General features: G+C 39.5%; 2 pseudogenes across 1 annotated transcript; one reads left to right on the top strand and one right to left on the bottom strand.

Moving 5' to 3' along the window:
- Positions 1-4,704: 4,704 nt before the first annotated feature.
- LOC148741341 (uncharacterized) lies at positions 4,705-5,708 on the bottom strand (annotated as a pseudogene).
- Positions 5,709-12,485: 6,777 nt separating this feature from the next.
- Positions 12,486-15,066, top strand: LOC148741340 (uncharacterized; annotated as a pseudogene). Its single transcript, XR_015990576.1, has 3 exons — positions 12,486-12,631; positions 13,000-13,141; positions 13,268-15,066. The product of XR_015990576.1 is annotated as an uncharacterized LOC148741340 (transcript).
- Positions 15,067-15,344: the final 278 nt, after the last annotated feature.

Raw genomic sequence — 15,344 nt, 5'->3', positions numbered from 1 at the left:
TAGTTATGCTTTTGTAGCAGGATGAAAATATCTCTTGAAAGGCTATATTTATTGTTTTAAGGCGTCTTCGAGTAGCACTCTTCCAGCCAGTCTACCCTTGTTCTTATTTCGCTGGATGTTCAAATCTTTTCCCTTTGTCATACAATGCCTTTAGGCCGTGATGCAACGCTTTTCCTGACGAAACTGTGTTATACCATGGTTTCCAAGAAAATCAATGGCCTGTTTATTTCTATGAATTGTGTTTTACTTATTACACATTAGTATGGACTCGTGTTTGTGTAGTTTTTCATCTTCGGAAAAAAATCAGAATGCTGATAAACTTTTACAAAGGACTACTTTTTTGTTATTCTCAGGGAACCAAAGTATTTTGTCCGCAATGTTACTGTGACACCTAGAAACTGTGAACTCCAGAAATACCACAAGGAGCCCACACAAGCGGCGTGTCTGGTCTTTGTTCGAAATAGAAAGAAATGTATGGGAGAATATTGAAGAGTCGTAATATCGTACACTTATAGCAAGGAATGTCTATGTTAAGGCTCAGAATAAATGTTAACCTACCTCACTTGTTGTGTGTTGTCGTTTCTGTGGTTCTAAATGGCGAATTTGAGCGATTTGGTGGGTTTTTCGTTGAGTATTACTTTACGTTATTCTTATAATATTCTCCCATACATTTCTTTATATTTCGAACAAACGACCAGACACGCCGCTTGTGTGGGCTCCCTGTAGAAATACATGTACTTAATGTCCTTGCAATTCAATACAACTAAACAGGAGCAGTAGGGAGTTTGCTCACTCCTGAATTTTGTGTTGAACCATACACAACTGCCCTGTGAGAATCAAATCAAAGTGTTTGTGGCTTTCTTAGTTTCCCAGTAATAAGTGATTAAGCAGCGTACATGTGGTCCTCATAGTATAGTTTGAATGGTTGCATGGCCTGCTGCAAATCTGTAGTTCACCATCTTCTCTAACCTCAGATTGGCCAGGGGGTCTGCCTTCTAGAAATTATTTGTATTTGAATGTGCTTCCCAAGATTTAGCTGAGAGGAAATAAATCTTAACCAAGGTTAAATTAATTTTATTATAAGGTAATCATGTTTCTAAACATTTGGTGAAGCAGGATAATTCTAATAATACTATTGAGTGATTCATTTGTATATTTATTTGAACACCTGTTTATTCACAGCATTGTGGGGTTACCAGTAATGGGTGGATGTTGTAAGAAAAACTTCAGAAGGAATACTGTCAAGGTCACCATTATAAGCAAATCACAGTCTTCTTTTGCTTCTCATTTCACAACAGAGTCCTTAGAATCCAGGCCGACAAGCACAAACATAACTGTTCACTCAGTCAGAACAAGTACCACTGTTTACACGGGGATTATTGGAACACTCATTGATATTATTAATGCTTTTGTATATCTTGCTCTTCTGACCCCTTGTCAGGTATCAAGTGGAAAGCAATTGGCATACTATTTTTGAAGCTCATTGGCCACTTTTTTCGATATCTTTTGTTGATATGGTTATCAATTACAGAGTGAATCAAGATGATGATTTGAGAAAACAAAAAAAAAGGAGTCTACAGATCACGCATGTTGCACAATTGTTTTTACAGGAAAGCATTTATGTAAGTTGGTATACATCTGCTCAATCCATGCACTAAGCAAAACTTCATCATAATTTAATGCTGCCCTGGCTTGTCATGACATTTCCTTTACATTCTTGTACTTTAAGTAGGTTACCTAAAGATGTGGCAAGCCTAGATTTTCCACCTTTGTTTCCCTTCAATCTGCCAGTGGTAGGATTGATAACCCATATTTAGCACAACAATTGAGAATAAGTGATTTACTACCAAATTGTTTGTAGAACCAAGAATTAGAAACCAGAATGATATGGTAAACCATAACTATAAGTAACTAAATGCACATGTTCCAACTTTCCCTCTTTGAAATTATTAGTGTGGCCGTGCTATGCATATCATGGAGGAACTAATTTGACCTGCCCCCAAAAATATAATTACTCCTGATAATATTTTAGTGGATGGATGTATTCTGTTTTTAACAAAATAGTACCTAGTGCTTTGGTGTTCTTATACAGAGAAATTAACTAACTGTACTGTGCTTTATATGAAATTTCATAAACCTGCAGGGTATAGGTATGAGCTGGTCTACATCTTTGGGGAAAATTGATTAACCACAGAATGGTAGCCCGCCAGAAAGCTCGTCTCCTCAACTGCAGAGGCCTTTTCCATGGCTTTTGTCAGGCCTGGTTAAGTTAGGAATGTAGACAATTTTTCATACTCCTACAGCAACTGATATAGAGCTATTGATATTCATGAATTGAAGCTAATATTGCCACATAAAGCAATTTTTAAAAGGAAAGGTAAGACTTTATTCCAGCAGGACAAATTTGTTTGTGTAGAAATCTTACATGGCGGATTATGAGTCTTAGAGAATAAATAAATAGATAAAGAAAATCAAAACAAATTTAGCTCACGGAAAGTTCAATCGTTAAATGTTCTCGAGGTCTAGAAAACGTGAGGTGAGAACGAACAGAACGATCACGATCTAACAACACTCGCCCTTTGGCGACTTCTTGGAGACATGGCCAGCCGAAAAGTGTTTTCCATCTTCTAGGAATGGCACCCGAGGCAATCCTTTTTCATGCCTAATCTACGTCGATACTCCTTTCGGGTGGAGGTTTGAGCGATGCGGGCGTACGAATGCCATCCATCAGCTTTCGTAACTAGTTCGTTTGGCCTGTGTAGCGAAAGAATAATTGCTCAGTCCCGCATAACAAAACTCTAGGGTGCAATTTCCGGCCTCAAAACGACGATTAGACTCTCCTAAAACTATTCAAGCTGTACAACAATCTCCGTCCATTTATTGGTTAAGAGCCTGCACAAAAGTTTTGGGGATAAAATGACGTCACAGACTTACGCGCGGCCGTTTCGTAGTTTAAGTATTGGCGGGCGTTGAATTTAGAAAAACAAGTCTAAAAAAAAAACAGACTTCCACTTCAAATTTTCATTCCAAATTTCGCGAGAGTGGTAGGTAGCCAGTAAGGATTCCAAAAAGTGAACAATCTGGCAAACGCTAAATTTGGTCTCAGCAGCACTTTAACTGATCCAACTAACATAGCTAAGAAGTAGATGCCTTAGAAAAGGTAACTACAGAAAGAAACTTTGCGGCCCGACCATTACGAAAACTTTGTAACTCCGGGAACTTACCTGATTTTCGGCAATCTCCATGTTTCATCGCTATTTTGAGGGACTTGACAACATGAAGCGTTGCATACATAAATAGAGCGGGTGGATCTAAAACCGTCAGAAATATGTACGAAAGTAATTTCAAAGAACTTCACTTCCAATTCAAGCAGCAAAATTTGAAATTGTTCGTTAAACTTACCATTCCTACATCCTCATGCGACCATTTCTTTCAACAACTCAAACACTACAACTAGTGTTCGAATTCCCCTCGTCGATTCCACCATAAGAAATAACCTATGCCTCCCTAGCTTCGACGCGAATGTGTACTACGAACCAAATTACACAATTGCTTCATCTTCAGGCAATATCACGCTGGTAGTTTGATTTTCTGATCGACAGGAACGATGAACAGGAAGCGATCGCCACGTTTACCTCGTAAGTGACTGCTGACCAGCCGCTGAGTGAAAACAGAACGACGCGGGGTGGGGTGGGTGGCGGGCTTATCGTCATAAGATATTCGAATACATGCTTAGAAAGCTTCAGGACTTTCAGTCTAAACAGTGAAGGCATGCTTCATGATACAGACTACTTTTATTTTATTCTCATAACTTTTTCCTTTAAATTAGAACTGGTATCAATCAATAGTTATGGATGTATTTTTAACTGGGGTACCCATATGACTTTTATGCTTGTCTCCTATAGTATGAAATAAGGTGCCTTTTTTAGCAGAACCTTTTACTTATACCCCATTGCACGGAATAGCACTGCTTAGAATTTTTTCTGTTCCCAAAAGTGTATGCAAAATCATTGCTTTATAGAAACTGAAGCTGACTCAAAAATATGATTTTCCGTAACAGAACCAATGTCACGTACGTATGGTGTTAATAAAACTAGCAATGCACAATTTTTAGTGTTTTCCACTTATCAGCTCGACATACAATTGTCAAGTGAACTTAGTTTCAGTTCCTATCTTGATTCGATCTGACCATTTTTCACTAAACCCTATTCTTTTCATTTCAATTTTCTTGTACATTTTTTTCATACGACAACGACAACGAGTTTTATATGTAAACCGATTTTTTGGTGTACCACGCTTGTATATACAAAGACATGAAAAAGGCCGGCTAAATAAGCTTCCTCCCCTGCTCCTAATTGTTTGGTTGCTTTCGCCCCATGCCTCTACACGACTCCCTGTTGGTTAAAAGGAAAGTTGAAAGACCGCTATGCAGGACACCTTTTCTTTTTCATTTCAGTTACCCTCTCCAATTCTTTATAAGTATGTAAAGATATAAAAAACACAGAGGTTTTCAAAAGTAAACTGTTTTTTCTTTGTGTACCACACTAAATATACAATATATTTTGTTTTAGCAAAATGGAGACTAAAAACGGCTGAATATTTTGGTTTCCCGTTTAAACATTACGCAGAAATGACGCGTGTATGTTCAAACTGTGCTAAAACCACGTCACAAAGTCAAGGCAAAACAGTAAAAAGTAATTTTCATTACCAACTTACAGTCTCCCCATTATAGACAGCAACAAGGTCCATTGTATCACTGCTTGATGGTGTAACTATCCTTCCAACGAGCACTGGCATTCATGGGTCATTTCCTTAATTTTTGACATTAGAACAGCTTTGGAATCTCTAGATTTAAATGAAAGCTCGTGGAAAGTACAGGTTTCCTTGAGCATGGAAAAAGTAAAATAGTTCAACTTTTCCTTCTTGACGTAGTCACACAAGTCATAAATGTGATAGACAATCGGATGCGTCAAGCCAATTCCTGTTACAACTGATTCGACGGTGTTCATGTGACTCGCTTCTTCCACGTCAGATTTATCGTCAACCTCGGTGTTCGGAGATGGACCTGCCATCCTTCTTCTCCTTCTCGAGGAGGACAAACAGGAGAAAAATCCTTGTATATAGGCTTTGTTTAGCCACTCTTCCCGGGAAAACAAGCGTTCCCATTTTTCCCCCTTCGCTTTCCTTGCGAGACTTTTCCTGGATCCTCTTTCCTTCCAGATTGTTCACCAACTTCAAACTTGGAGGTGAGATACTGCCTTTCTTTCCTTGAAGAGCGAACAGCGCCACCTTTTAGCTTGTGAAGGGCCCATTCTTCACTTAAACTCGACTGGAAAGGTTTGCTACCCTGCCTCTCGATTACATTGCTACTGTCGTCTTCTGAAAGGGTAAGAGATGAGAATTTTTCCACCCAGCCTCGTTTGAGTTTGTCGTACACACTCTCTGCATGTTGTCCAACAGATATGTCCGGCAGATATGTGTAGCTCGATTTCTTCGACAGATTTGAATGTCCTAGCACATGCTGGTTCTGGGCATTCCAACACTAGCCCCAATCTACTGCTACTTTCTGAATCACCACTGTCACGCCCGCTTCCGTGTGTTACTCTCGGAGTGAAGCCAAACTTCTCCTGTTCTTTTAGGAGATTGGTGGCGCCTTGATGCTTAATGTAAATTTCATCCCACGGAGTACACAGAAGAGCAAAGTTCATTGATTTCTCCCTCCACGGACTGAAGAACAGCCTTCAGTTTCTCGCAATTGTCACACTTTGACAACTGGTCGTGCAAGCACTGGTATTTGAAGTCTTCATCAACAGAATCACCAAGAGCGAACTTCCCGTGCAGTGATCTGCACAACGGCTGTCTTCGTCACGACAATGAACGCGATACTCAGTTTTTAGGTAGCAGTTCGCCCTCTCTAGGCGGTTACTAACATCTGAACACCAATCCTTACTCACTCCGTACTCTTCTTCAAGTTCTTCAACAATTCGTGTGATCCTTTGGAAACTTTCGGCACCGTCAGCGGATACATTGTCCCGTCCTTGCAAAGACTTACGCTGAGACGCTTCCCTCACTTTAAGGACACGGTACATCGTTGCAAGACTTAGTGGTTGAAAGCCATCATCTTCGCAAAATACCAAATACTGCGCAATTATAGTAGACCGAGTGACGGTACAGATGATGGTAGGCATCGTTAAACGCTCGCCACTCCCTAGTTCGAGGGTTTGTTGGCCATATGCAACATCTTGGTAGAAATAAGGTCGGTCAACGAAGGTAAGAAATACACACACGGTGACTAATCACTTTCTTAAATGGCAATCCTGGACCATTTATCTTGATGTCACGCTTTCTTTATTTGCCGATCACTTGGCTTCTCGAAAGGCTCGTGAAGTTTCTTTAGCTCTTCAGTCGAGCAATTCAGAGCATACAGGCTGAGAATTTGAATTTTTAGATTCTTTTTCGGTGCATTCTTGTATGCTGTTGTTAATGTAAGTATGTCGTGTGAACTCCGTTTCTCTGTTGCCGTTACCAGGGCCTTGTAGAGCTTGTGCGGATCATTTGGAGCAGTTACACCGCATACCAACCGACAAGACATTTCGACTGTTTTGAGACAGTTTTTTTTTCTCATTAGACGTTGCAACTTCTCAGCGTTTAGTGAACGGGGCCTTCAATGGCTGGAATTTTCCTTGGGATATTTTCTCCTTGCTTGCGTTGAACGTTTTGAAGTTTTCGTGCTGAGACTCGGATCAATCCTTCTCTGCCGATCACTGACCTGGTGTCCACGACGGATCACGAAATTTATGAGGTGTGGCCTGAATGTCAGCAAAACCACTTCTAGGCAAATGCACGGGACGCTAGCGTTCTCTGTTAAAAACAATAATACAGGTGTGGTTGGACAACAACGGTGATTAGGGAGGCTCGGAAGGGTTTTCCGTTGCCGCAGTGTTTGTGAAACGATGAAAGGTTATAAGAAAAGAGCTTTAATCGTGCGGGCAAACTATAAACACCTTTGCAACGATATTGTTGGGCAGTACTTTAAGGTTAGATACGATGAATATATGAAGTTCATATATTTTGAACTGCGGTTATAGATACGTATGATGCACGATCCTCGCAGTAGAGAACGCTATTTATGCAATAGCGAAAATCAGACCTGAAAAAAATCAGGCCTGTACGGGATTCGAACCACTGACCTCTGCGATACAAGTGCAGTGCTCTACCAATTGAGCTAACAAGCCAACTGGGAGCAGGCCGTTAAGTTGATTCGTAATAAACCCGTGATGATAAATATATATGAACTTCATATATTTGTCGTATCTGATTTATCATCACGGGTTTATTACGAATCAACTTAACGGCCTGCTCCCAGTTGGCTTGTTAGCTCAATTGGTAGAGCACTGCACTAGTATCGCAGAGGTCAGTGGTTCGAATCCCGTACAGGTCTGATTTTCGCTATTGCATAAATAGCGTTCTCTACTGCGAGGATCGTGCATCATATGTAACTTTAAGGTTACTTGTTATGTCATATCGGCTACACAAACAGACACTCAAGTTTTCAGTTAGTGTAAATTATCTGAAAAACTAAGTGGGTGACCTACCATTTTTATCTCTTTGTAGGAAAACTCCCGAAATTCTTTAACTTCTCAGACAGCATGACAAAAAAGTTATCGAGCAGATTTTAAGATGCAGCGAAAAAAGGCATTTTATGACTCACAGAAAATTGTACCAGATAGCTTTCCCCGAAACTTTTCTCTTCGAAATGCCATCATGAATGATGCGTGCAAGCCAAAAATAAGACAGGTCCGCAGACAAAATAGAAATGTCTTCCGCAGGGTTTATTTCTAGTTCGTGGGATTCTATAGAAAAATTCACTGCCTGACGAGTGAATTCGACGTTAAATTTCACGCGAAAAACCGATATCGCACGAATCGCGAAGCGATTCGTGCGATATCGATTTTTCGCGTGAAATTTAACGTCGAATTCACGAGTCAGGTAGTGAATTTTTCTTGAATCGCGTAACTGAATAAAAATAAGAAAACAAGAAATTAAAACGGCAATGTTATTGTTTGTTTTTATTCCGTACGCGCGCCCTTAAGAGAGCCATTTTAAAGTCAACTGTCAGAACTGTCATTAATTGTTAAGGGAATGGAAAGCAAGGTAAGTCGCTCACGTTTGAACCGTCGAAAATTTTAATTGTACCTCGTGAATTTTTCTTGAATCACATAGCTAAAGCCACCAAATCACTGGGCGAAACCAGATGTTTTGTATTTTTGTGCGCCACGCCAGTGCGCAAACAATGGAAACCCTTTCAAAGTCAGGTGTCAATATCTAGCGAATAGAGGGAACAAGATATTTTTAGAATGAAAACCACTTTTATTTCAAACTCGTGGAGAAAGCGGTGCCTCACATTTTACAATCTTCAGCAAAAAAACTAAAAGTACACAATACCGAGTTATTTAAGACAGAGATTTGCCTGCTACCACTCAACTTGGCAAAATGCGGCGCCGACAATCAACAACTGAATGGTCAAATCCTCAAGCGAAATGAAAATTTCAAGCGTTCCAGTATCAAAGCAATATCTGCAAAAAACCGGTAAGTGCTTTACAGTTGTAAAAAAAAGTGTATTCAAAATATGATTATTAAGACTGGAATTTCTCGGTAAACTCTGGCGAAAAACAGTTCAGTTAAAAGTCACAATTTTAACTGTTTTTCTGTCATCGCGGGGAGTCGCTCGTTGGTGTCAATGCTGGACTGAAAGTTTATGGAAATATTTACTGGAGAATTATTAAAAGTTACTCCAGTAAACATTCCGCCAACTGCTCCTGCCATCAGGTAACTAGAACGACTGGCATTGCTGTCAAGGTCACTAGTAGCTGCTGTGTTGTTTGGCGTGGCTGAGCTATTGAGAACAATCTCCCGTAAAGCATGACTTGAATAGCCGTTGGTAGTTGTCGTGCTTGGCGTGGGTTGAAACCGGCGAACTTATTCGACATTCGCCGCAATTTTTCCAGAGGATTATGGCTGTAGCTGGATATGGATTCCGGATTGGAGTGGCCAGTGAGCTCTGATATCTCCACTGGGTCGAAATCATCCCGGAGCGCTCGGATGACTGTTTTGCGACCACTCGAATTTGTGAATTTGCCGTCTAGTATTTTTTGAAACCATGTTGTATCTAAAAGAGGACAGTTCGTCGTCTGTATAGGCTACAATGGTTTGGATTTCGGAAAAAAATGCTTGACCTTTTTCGGCATTGACACCTGTTTTCGTTTTATTTCGTAACGCTTGTTTGGTTTTCCTCGGCGAGAACTGTCGTTTGGCTTTCTTCCCTCGTCTCTGGCATTTTGATTTTTTTTCTATGCGTTTTCTCGTACTTTTGAGCGTGAGTGGATTCCTCCAATTTTCTAAAAATTTCAATTTCAACTCAAAATTTGGAAGACATTCGTTTTCTATGAATTTGTTCATATTTGTTCATATTTTCGTAGCACTAGTTGTATTTACGTTTTTACGTTCGTAACAATAATTTTTGCTCGCGACTCACGTCAGCGATATCGCTTTATGCGTTAGTGCGATTCCACGCTAAATACCCTCTCTTCCGGTTGACGTATTGACCAATCAGAGCGCGTGTTTACTTTAAGCTATGCGATTCTACGACGTATTTTCACTTCTGGGGTGTTGCGCGCGCAACTTTTGATAGAAATTTCATTCATTCAGCTGATATTTTTTTTTAGTTATGGCGCGAGCAGCTTTTTTCTATCAAAAGTCGCGCGCGCAACACATCGGAATTTAAAATTCGTGGCAAAATCGCACGAACCTTAGAATGAGTGTGAGCAACTTAGACTTCTGGCGAGATGAAGTGGATGGTTCAAAAGACCCCCTGAGATTTTTTTTAAGGGCTATAACTCAGCTTCGTTTGTAACTATGATAATCGTCGTTATTAGCGGACGGTGCTTTTTACCCATTGTTGTCATCATCATCGTTATCACGCCGGAAGAAGTATAAAGTCGGCACGTTGCCTTGCCTATCTACACAGAAAATTGTTCTCTCTTTTGCTCCCCTTGGATCCTGGAAACTGTAACTATTAGTTTAGTCACCATTTTTAGGTCTCACTCAATCTTCAACATTTTTAACGCCGCAGTTGGCAGAAATGTTCCGATCTGCCTGATTAGCCAATTTGCCGTTGTCGATAAGAGTGCGGACAACGCTGCTTGCGTCAACGCGTCACGCAATGCCTTTATCAGGTCGCAAACAAGGATGACTCGGAAATGTTGAAATGGCAAAAAACAAAACGATAGTGGTTTAACGTGGTCTGTAATGCGCCTCGTGAGTCCACAACATTTTGACCACCGCCATGACAAATATCGTTGTCGGTCAGAGTACAGACCACACTAAACCACTGTGAAATCGGTAAATCGCTCATGATTTTTTTCAAAGGTTGCAAGATAATCAGTATTAGGGCTACAAAAATTTTATGTTAGTACAGTAATATAATCTTCTTTCTTCGTTTTTTTGTTTGCAGGTGGACAGCTCATATGGTGATGGAGATTGTAATGCTTTCTTGAGAAACTTTAACATTGCTAAGTGGCTCAATGTTGCGGCTATCATTTGTGGAATCATCCTATACACTGTTATTTTCACCCAATATTCAGCTAGCAACTAGACGTCTGTTATGTGGACGTACAAAACATGCAAAGGGGTATCGGAGAGCTCATTTGCCAAATCCCTTTTTTTCTTGATTGTGGAATTTTGGTCATTTAACATGTAACATGTACTCATCTGTTTGTCTAACGGAACTGTTTAGCAACATAATTTATAATTAGCATATTTTTCCCTCTACTAACTATGAATAGTTTTAGTCCCATTATACAACTTTAAAACCCTGTAGCCATTACATTTTACAGTTACCTTTTATAATTAAGGCGTAGTTTTTACAGCTTGTTATTTGACAAGAATAAAATCTTATTCCATCAACTTACAATGTTAAAGGATTTAAGATTTTACAAAGATTGATTCACGTCTAGCATGCTGATGGATGGATGATTATCAACTTTTTGTATTGTTACGTGCACGAATGACCAACAAATGTCCGCTAACAAAGCATATATGAAAAGAGGCTGATAGTTTCGAAAGAAACTGTTTGGGGCTGCGTCGGTGGGAGTAACGAAATAATTTGGATATATCAACAAAGTTGAAATGGTAAATTGGCCACCGTAATGATTACAAAAGCTGACGTTTCGAGCGTTAGCCCTTCGTCGGAGCGAATAGAGGAATTGTGGGTTGTGTGTGCTTTTAAAGGCAGAAAATGGAGCTACGTTATTGGTGGGTGCATGGCAACGAGAAAAACATGAATAAATTAGTGGAATGAAAATATATGAAAAGAGACTCCCGAGTACGATTTATGGCACGCAACAAAAATGTAACAACAAGCAGTTACCCATGTTAACTATTATTTAATTAGTTTTACATTGTTTAATCTACTTAGGTGAGAGATTAAGTTAAGCAGTTCATAAAGTAGGCTTACAATCCTTCATGCCGTGTAAGTGTTCGTCGTCTTGATCAACTTCCAATTCCAACATCCGCCAACTGAAGACCACAGCGCTTGGCTTTCTTGATTTATCGCATTCTTTCCTTGTACACAAACTCTTCCGGAGGACTCCATAGTAAACTCTGTATTCTCTATCTTCTTCCTCTCTCGACTATCGTATTTTTCATCTCTTTCTTCTCTCCGGATATCGCAAGGTCAAAAGGTCATAGCCTCGTCATATCATGGCTTCCACAAGTTCAGTCAGCAAGCCACGAGGGTAAGCCCTCGGGCAAATCTCTTTTGTACTTCTCACAAGCCAGCTTTTATACATTTACTTTAGTTATCTAGAATGTTCTATTACTACCTATAGCGTATTACAAGTTGTACTATTTTGGGAAACTGCTGAGTCACATGAAAGAAGTTTCTGGAATATTACAGATTATAGATAATTCTAGAAAAGTCTGGGATTGCGTGACAGATTCAGTAATAATAATTCGATCCTCGTAACAGTATTTACCCTAAAGTATTTTTGTATTGATTTTAAAGTTTGAGAAAAAAAAAAGGCTAACGGGTGTTTCGTATATTTTATTATCTATAAACCTAACATGTCATGTCAACACTCAATAACCAAAAAGGTTCAACAATACTGAAGTGTGTGACCCTGGCTTTCGCAAAATGATGTCTAAGAAGTGGCATCTGGTCAGGTAAAACTGAATGCGTTAACTTGTCATTTTTTTGGAAAAAGAAAGAATTGAGGCCCGATGAGGATTCTGCACTTTTGTGAGGCCTTGTGATAGCCGGCAGGATTCTTAAAAGCTTTTTATTTAGCACATTAGCTTCCTGGGCCGGAGTGGTCCACAGTAACTTTAAGGACCCAAAAAGCAGATTTATGTTAGCTTTTTCTCTTTCAGCATCAAGATTTTGAAAGTCTTGAAATTCTAACAAGAAAACTATCAGAAAACGAAACATGCAGAATAGAATTGTGAGCCATGACCACACTTTCATTCCTTGGAATAGGCTCCTTGCACTGAGAAGTCACGTGATCTTCTCCGCCATGTTGGAGGGCAAACAAATCGGTTGCTACGGGAAACTATGGCTGCCTAGTGGGGTCACGTAAGGTCAGTTACACAAATATTTGCACTATTAGCTTCTTTATTTTGGAACAAAACGATCTTTATCCACTCGTCAAATTTGCATAATGCCCAAAGAGCTTCTGTGATCGAACATTTGTATTCACTTTTACTTCTAACGCGTCGGGAACGAACGAATGGCAGGCGAAAGTTTATTTAAGCTTAATCCTATCAACTGATTCATTCATTCATTCATTCATTCATTTATTCGATTTTTCGCAAGAGTTCTGCTCTTTCTTTGGGTTAGGTAAAGATTGTCAAGAATTGTAGTCTAGTTGCATGTCTACAAAATGCGAAACTTACCGAAGGTTGACGCTATTTAGCTTTGTTTGATTGGACTGATTTTCTCAGTAATCCAAGTGTGGACCCTCACGTTTACCGAGTATAACCTTCACCGATGTAGAGAAATATGCAACACGTTAAACGGGTTGTGAAAGCACTGCAAAAGTTTACAAATATTTTGCAGAACCAGGATATCTCCATAACATCAAAAGTAAGTGCACTGGTAAATGAATTGGTGTAGTCTCCTGAAAGTTGCTGATGTTTTCGCCTTTCATGTTATGAAACCATTCCTTAAAAAGTGGTTAAGACTGATCCTAATTAATTTTACAAATTTCAGTTACATATAGTGACTCGGAGGCATTTTTTTTTGGCCAGATGCTACAGATCGATGAAGAAAATGAAACACCACATTCCCTTCAAGTGATAATTGGTATGGATCAAACAACAGTGTCTGGAAAGTGTTCTTGTGTAGCAGGTGTTGGAGGGATTTGTCACCATGTTGTGGGCCATCTTTTTTACTTGTCACACTTTAAGCAACTTGGGCTAAAGAGCTTACCTGATGATCTGACATATACTATGATGGCGCAGTGATGGAGTGTTCCCAGAGGGAAGCACATAAATCCTCAATGCATGGACACCTTGATGGTGAAGATGCCTCAGGAGGGTGCAAACTATAATAAATTCATTAAAACCACTCTGTACTCACCTGCATCCCAGTATCATATTCTGAGCCCTGATCAAAAAGCTAAACTCAAAAATCTAAATCCTGAGCCTTTGCTGCGGAGTTTGTTACCAGATCTGGAAAACTTTGCAAGCTCACATCTTCCTTCTGTACAAACTAAATTTGGAATGGTGCCAAAGGGGTCTGTAATATCTTACCAACAAAGGCTCACAGAAAAATATGTCACAAATGGTTCTGCCCACACCTCATTCCCCAAGCTACCCCTTCCTAATGCAGGTTAAAGGTTTAAGAACAATGAGTCAATTTGTTTGAACAGTAACAAATCAGCAAAGTTAGAGTCACTGTCAGTCACTTTAGGGATGGTACATGCTTTAGAAGAAAAAATGAGAGAACAGGATGAAAGTGACCTTTGGCATTCATTAAGAAAAAAAAAAGAATCACTGTAAGCAAGTTTGGAACAGTGGCAAAGAGAATTTCTAATTTTGATACTCTTGTTAAACAACTTCAGCCATCTAGGCTTGTACAGACAGCTGCTATGAACCCGCTATAGAAATGGGGGGAAGAGCAGCATCCATATATGCCACTAAAGCAAAGAAAGGGATGGTAAACTTGTACTCAAGTGGTCTGGTAATAAATCCAAAATGCCCCTGGCTTGGAAGTTTTCCAGACAGGAAGGTTTAAGATATTGAGGCAGCTCAAAATGGTTCATCAAGTCCCTATGGCTTCTTTGAGACAAAGATTGTCCAGGAAGGAACAACCAACTTAGATGATGTGGCTTACCTTAAGAATGACCCCATTTCAAATGAATTAATCCTAAACAAGAAACATGCATATTATTTACAAGTACAATGCCAATTAGGTACTTCTGGCCTGGATTGGTGTGACTTTTTCTGTTGCATCAATGATGATTTGTTTTTTCCACAAAGAACAGTATTTGATCCTATTTTTCCCAAGAATGTAAAGATAAGGTTGACATGTATTACTTTAACTATTTTTTGTGAGAACACTTACATCACTGTAATATGTATAATGATAACACCCTGTGGCACCTGCTAAGACAGATTATTTTTCAAAATTAATGGTCCCTGAAAATTTACAAGCAAACATGCCACTGTCCACATCTGATTAACAGTGCCCAAAAGTGACAAAGGAATTTCATTGTCGAAAAGATAATATTCTTTAATTCGGCGTATGGCCCTCTCCTCATGAATCCGGACTTTGGCTATGGTTTTTGTTTCTTTGACTTCCTCTGGTGAAAACTGTGCACGATTTAAAAGATATGGTGGAAGGTTTAGCTTTACCCCCTTACTACATAATAGATCATCAATATTAAAACCCTTATCAGCCATCACACTATTATTAGGCTCCAAAAGATCTAAAATTCCACAACACTGTGATCTCTTTATCTGAAATAGAACCAGTAAATAGTGAGGATACAAGTAAACAAACATTTCTTCTCACCTTCACTCAGAAATGTTTTATTCGCTACCATTCTGGAAACTACATTGACTCGACTATCATCGCCTAACAATATCAACTTAAAAAATAGACAAAACCGGCGTTGAAAGGGAGTTAAAAAAAATGATATGACATACCAGTTGGCAAAGTGCGAATTATACGAACGCGCAAACACGAGCAAATATGGAGCTTTCCGACACATCAAATACATCAGTAGGTCTGCTACTATTACAGTCGCTCTTTTTGAGAGTTCCTAGTGGATAAAGATCGTTTT

Source organism: Stylophora pistillata, chromosome 1 (genome assembly GCF_964205215.1).
Source record: "Stylophora pistillata chromosome 1, jaStyPist1.2, whole genome shotgun sequence".
NCBI lineage: Eukaryota > Metazoa > Cnidaria > Anthozoa > Scleractinia > Pocilloporidae > Stylophora > Stylophora pistillata.
Note: the sequence above shows the minus strand (reverse complement) of the source record. Positions and strands in the feature narration are given on the sequence as shown.